Source organism: Microtus ochrogaster, unplaced genomic scaffold (assembly GCF_000317375.1).
Source record: "Microtus ochrogaster isolate Prairie Vole_2 unplaced genomic scaffold, MicOch1.0 UNK222, whole genome shotgun sequence".
In the NCBI taxonomy this organism is placed as follows: domain Eukaryota; kingdom Metazoa; phylum Chordata; class Mammalia; order Rodentia; family Cricetidae; genus Microtus; species Microtus ochrogaster.
In genome coordinates this window covers 53,102-58,350 of record NW_004949320.1, presented here as the reverse complement: position 1 = coordinate 58,350, position 5,249 = coordinate 53,102, and the positions used below count along the sequence as shown (strand labels likewise).

Genomic DNA, 5,249 nt, shown 5'->3' with positions numbered 1-5,249 from the left:
ACTGATTTTTTGGAGTTGATCTTGTATCCTGCCACATTACTAATCGTGTTTATCAGCTGTAGGAGTTCTTTGGTAGAGTTTTTGGGGTCGCTTATGTATACTATCATAACATCTGCAAATAACGAAAGTTTAACTTCTTCCTTTCCAATACGAATCCCCTTGATCCCCTTATGTTAAAAATATTGAACGCTTCACGAATTTGCGTGTCATCCTTGTGCAGGGGCCATGCTAATCTTCTCTGTATCGTTCCAATTTTAGTATATGTGCTGCCGAAGCGAGCACTTGTTTTCTTATTTTAAAGTCCTAGTTTAAACTATTTTGATTATTTCTTTTTACATGACTTAGGATCAATTTTTCAGTATTTATGTAGTTTTATTTTGTTAAACAGGTATTCATTCATTGAATGTTTATATCTTGAAAGAAACTTGTAGATGTATAGTTATATAAGGCATTGTTCTTTCCCTGGAAAATTTTCTATTCTTTAGAGCAGTGGGGTGAGAAACAGAGTTCCAATGTCAGTAGTTTAGTGTGGTGAAGTATATACAAAAAGTCAAGAGACCACAGAGTGGAAGACAGTAGAACACACCTGTGTATCACATTACCTGAGGGACTTTCAAAAATACAGACAAAACCTTTAACATTTTTCAAGAAAATAAAATGTTCAATATGTGAGAGTTTTAATTTCCAGAGACAAAAGAAATGAGTTAGCTCAAACAATCCTGAAAACTAAATGACAATCTCTCAAGAAGATCACAGAACTTATCAACCACGAAACTACAAAGGAAAACAGAATAAGAGAGTAGGAAGGGATATGACATTGAAGATGGGAGACTTTTGTGCAGTTTCTTCTTCCTAGCATTTTCAAGTGGTCAAAATTCTACTTCTAATTCATATCCATCTCAGATTCTTTTATAAATAGCTAATTTCATTTTTATATATGATATGGATAATTTCAAAACAAAATAATATGTAAAGCTACCTGGATTTGTATTTATTTTTTGATTTTCTCCTACCATTTATAGGTAATGTTTGTACTCATTTTATTTCTGAACAACAACTAAAATAAATCATTAGAGCAATGGACTGAGCTCCCAAGGTTCAGTTGTAGAGCAGAAGGAGGGAGAAGATGAGCAAGGAAGTCTGGACTGTGAGGGGTTGGTCCACTCACTGAGACAGGGTGCCTGTTCTAATGGGAGCTCACCAAGTCCAGCTGGACCAGGACTGAATGAGCATGTGATCAAACCGAACTCTCTGAATGTGGCTGACAATGGGGACTGACTGAGAAGTCAATGATAAAGGCACTGGGACTTGTTTCTACTGCATATACTGGCTTTTTGGGACCCTAGTCTATTTGGATGCAAAGCTTCCTAGTCCTGGATGTAGGGGGGGGAGGGCCTTGGACTTCCCTCAGGGCAGAGTACCCTGCCCTCTCTTAAGGAGGAAGGGGGAGGGACGAAGGTGAGTGAGGGAGCAGGAGAGGAATGGGAGGAGGGGAGGAAGTGTAAATTTTTGAATGGAAAAAATAAAAATAAAATAAAAAAGTTTGAAAAATAGTAATTTTTAATGTGTGGTATAAAGTAAGAAAGAAAATCAGAAATATAAAAAGGATTGTTAAAGGTATTTTGGGCATATTTTTGCACAGCTTAGTTGACAGAGGCAGGAGGATTGTCATGAGGCCAACCTGGGATACACAAAAGGACATTGTTTCAAAAGAACAACTAAACATTTAGTTTATTGAGTTCAGTAAATTTGAAGCTACAAAGTAATTTTCTTTTATGTATGTATGAATGTATGTATGTATGTATGTATGTATGTTTGTATGTGAAAAAGAGACAATCACTTAAATCTCCTAAATAATAATTCAAAATAGAGATGTCCCGACCAATTTGAGAAGTTTCAAATATGAAATGTTTCAGTTGAGTGTGTGAGTAAGCTTGCAATATTTCTGATTGAAAATGAAATACACATGGATGATGGTTTACATGAGCACTGCTCAATAGAGATATTGAACTTGATGACTCTGTATTAGGAACCTCAATACCAAACACCTTGTCCATCAATAAGGGCTGAATATCTCGGAATATGTTTTCTTTGATTCATTAGTTTTGTATAGACCAAGGAAAAGCATTAATTACTACACCAGGCAAAGATATATGGTGGTTTCATTAGTTATGAATGTAAAGAATGCATTTATGAAACAGCACTTTCATGTAGGGCTAATGTGTAAGTGAAGACAATTCCAAACACCAGTCTTAGGAGTTTTCTCTGTGGGTAAGTATGGATTCCAAGTAAGTGAATCCTTGTGTATGATCTAGAAACTTTATTAATGTTTGTATTTCATATATGTATTTATTTATCGAAAAGATTCCTTTCTCATATGATATATCACAACTACATACCTCTTCTTACCTCCCTTCTCTGTTTCTCTTCATAAAAGGGCATGTCTCCCAGAGATGACAGCCAAAACAGGACAAATCAAAATACAATAAAACAAGGCAAAAACCCTCATATCAAACCTTGATAAGGCAACCAAATAGAAGGAAAATAGTTTAAAGAGCAGGCAAAAGAGGTCAGAGACACACCCACTCACAGTTAGGAGTTCACAAAACACCAAGTAATGCAGAGAGTACTCAGTTTCTGAGGTATAGAAAGATCTCCTAAGTCCTTGCATCATGAACTTGGGAGTGCATTTTGACCCATCTCTGTGAAAAAATTTCTTTCTAACTTTGTTTATATGCATCAATGGAATCAAATGAAAGACCCTGATATATCCACATACCTATCGACACCTGGTTTTGACAAAGAAGTCAAAATTATACAAAGGAAAAAAGAAAACATCTTCAACAAATGGTGCTGTCATAACAGGATGTTGGCATGTAGAAGAATACAGTTAGATTCTTGTCCATCATCATACACAAAACTCAAGTCCAAGTGGATCAAAGACCTCAACATAAACCTAGTCACACTGAATCTGTTAAAGATAAAGTGGGAACTAGCCTTGAACATATTGGCACAGGAGACTACTTCCTGAATATAACACCAGTAGCACAGATACTGCAATCAACAATTAGTAAACTGGGACCTCCTGAAACTGAAAAGCTTCTGTAAGGCTAAGAACACTCTCAATAAGACGAAAGAGCAGCTTACAGAATGGGAAAAGATCTTTACCACCCCCACATGTAACAGAGGGCTAATCTCCATAATATATAAAGAGCTAAAAATACCAGACATCAAATACCAAATAATCCAATTAAAAAATTGGGCACAGATTTAAACAGAATTCTCAACAGAAGAATCTTAAGTGGCCAAACAACACACAAAGAATTGTTCAACATCCTTAGTCATCAAAAAACTCTGAGATACCATTTAACACCTGCCAGAAAGACTAAAATAAACAACACCTATGAAAGTTTATGTTGGAGAGGATATGGAGTAAGGGGAATACTTCTCCACTGCTGGTGTGAGTGCAAGCCCATATAACCATTTTGGAAATCATTATGGTGGTTTCTCAGAAAAATGTGAATCAATCTACCTCAGGACTCAGTTACATCAATCTTCAGTATATACCCAAAAGATGCTCAATCATACTACAAGGACATTTGCTCAACTATGTTCATAGTAACATTATTCATAATATCCAGATCATAGAAACAACCTAGATGTCCTGAACTGAAGAATGAATAAGAAAATTGTGGTACTTTTATTCAATGGAGTATTTTAATAAGCTGTAAAGAACCAATGATATCTTGAAATTTTCAGGCAAATGAATGGAACTACAAAAAATAACTCTTAGTTAGGTAACCCAGACCCAGAAAGACAAACATGGTATGAACTCACTCCTAAGTGGATATTAGGGGTAAAGAAGAGGATAACCAACCTACAATGTTCAGCATCAGAGAGAATAGAGAACAAAAAGGCCCAAAGAGGGATGCATGGATTTCCCTGGGATGGGGAAAGAGAAGAAATCTTCTGCACAAACTGAGGGCAGAAATGGGAGAGGTGGAGGATGAGAATTTGACGGGGCAGGATGGTCTGGCTGGGTACAAGAGGCAGTTTGGGGTGGGACAGAGGTCTAATGAGAAACCTGGCCCCAGGGAATCTCCCAGGAATCCACAAGGATGATCCCAGCTAAGAGAAATGATCCTAGCAATAGTGGAAAAGGTGCCTGAACTCGCCATCTATTGTAATCAGATTGATGACTACCCTAATTGTCATCAGAGAGTCTTCATTCAGTGACTGATGGAAGGAGATACAAAGATACACAGCCAAGCAATGGTACAAGCTCTGGGAGTCCTCCCAAAGAAAGAGATGACAGATTGTACGAGTCAGAGGGGTAAAGGTCATGATGAGGGAATCCACAGAAACAGCTGACATGGACAGGTGGAAGCAATAGATTATGGATTAACAGTTAGTGAGCTTTCATGGGACCAACCTAGGCCCTCTGCATGTGTGTGACAATTATGTAGCTAGGTCTGTTTGGAAGACTCCTCGCAGGACATGATTCTTTAGGCCCAGCTTTTCTCTTCCCTTCAACTTTATCCAGACCACAGCATGCACTCACAGACAAATACTAACATCCTTAGTTTATTCAAACAGACACACATAAAATTAACCCATAGGTAACCATTGTGTGACTTGCCTAACATGTCCCTTTTCAATATGCTGTCATTTAAATGTAGCATAGCTGTTTTGCTTTTGGATCTAAGGTTTATTTAACTTTCTGAGTTTCATCCTGAATATTATCTCCTTAATTCTACCTCAATGAGTCCTTTATTATTCATGAATTGTTGGATTGTGAACTCTTCTAGCTAACATTTAAAAGATTATTAAACGTTTTAGGAATTTTGTCATATTCCTTTACACTGTGAAGAGAAAGAGTCAGATTCTTTTTGCCCTCATTCTTTCTCATGCTTTGAATTTCACGTTTAAAAGTGATGAATAAAAAATATAGACAAAAATGTGTAAAGAAAAAGTATGATGCTATCTGTATTGAAGATAAATGTCAAGAAGACACATAGTTTAGCAAGAGTTTAGAAGTCTTTTTATTAGAGTTGTGAAGAGGAACAATTGTTAACAAATAGGTACTCAAATCCAGTAGACCATACTGCCTAGAAGTCCCAGTTGTTTCTCTGGTTTCCTTACTTTTTATAACTCAGTAGCTGTCTGAATACTCTCAGCATGAGTGAAGGAGTTTTCTGTTTCTCTCTCTCTCTCTCTCTCTCTCTCTCTCTCTCTCTCTCTCTCTCTCT

The 5,249-nt window shown here is 36.9% G+C and overlaps 1 non-coding gene across 1 annotated transcript; it reads right to left on the bottom strand.

Moving 5' to 3' along the window:
- Window positions 1-175: 175 nt before the first annotated feature.
- On the bottom strand, window positions 176-282 carry LOC113455869. Its single transcript, XR_003376807.1, has one exon. It is a non-coding gene; the product is annotated as a U6 spliceosomal RNA (small nuclear RNA).
- Window positions 283-5,249: the final 4,967 nt, after the last annotated feature.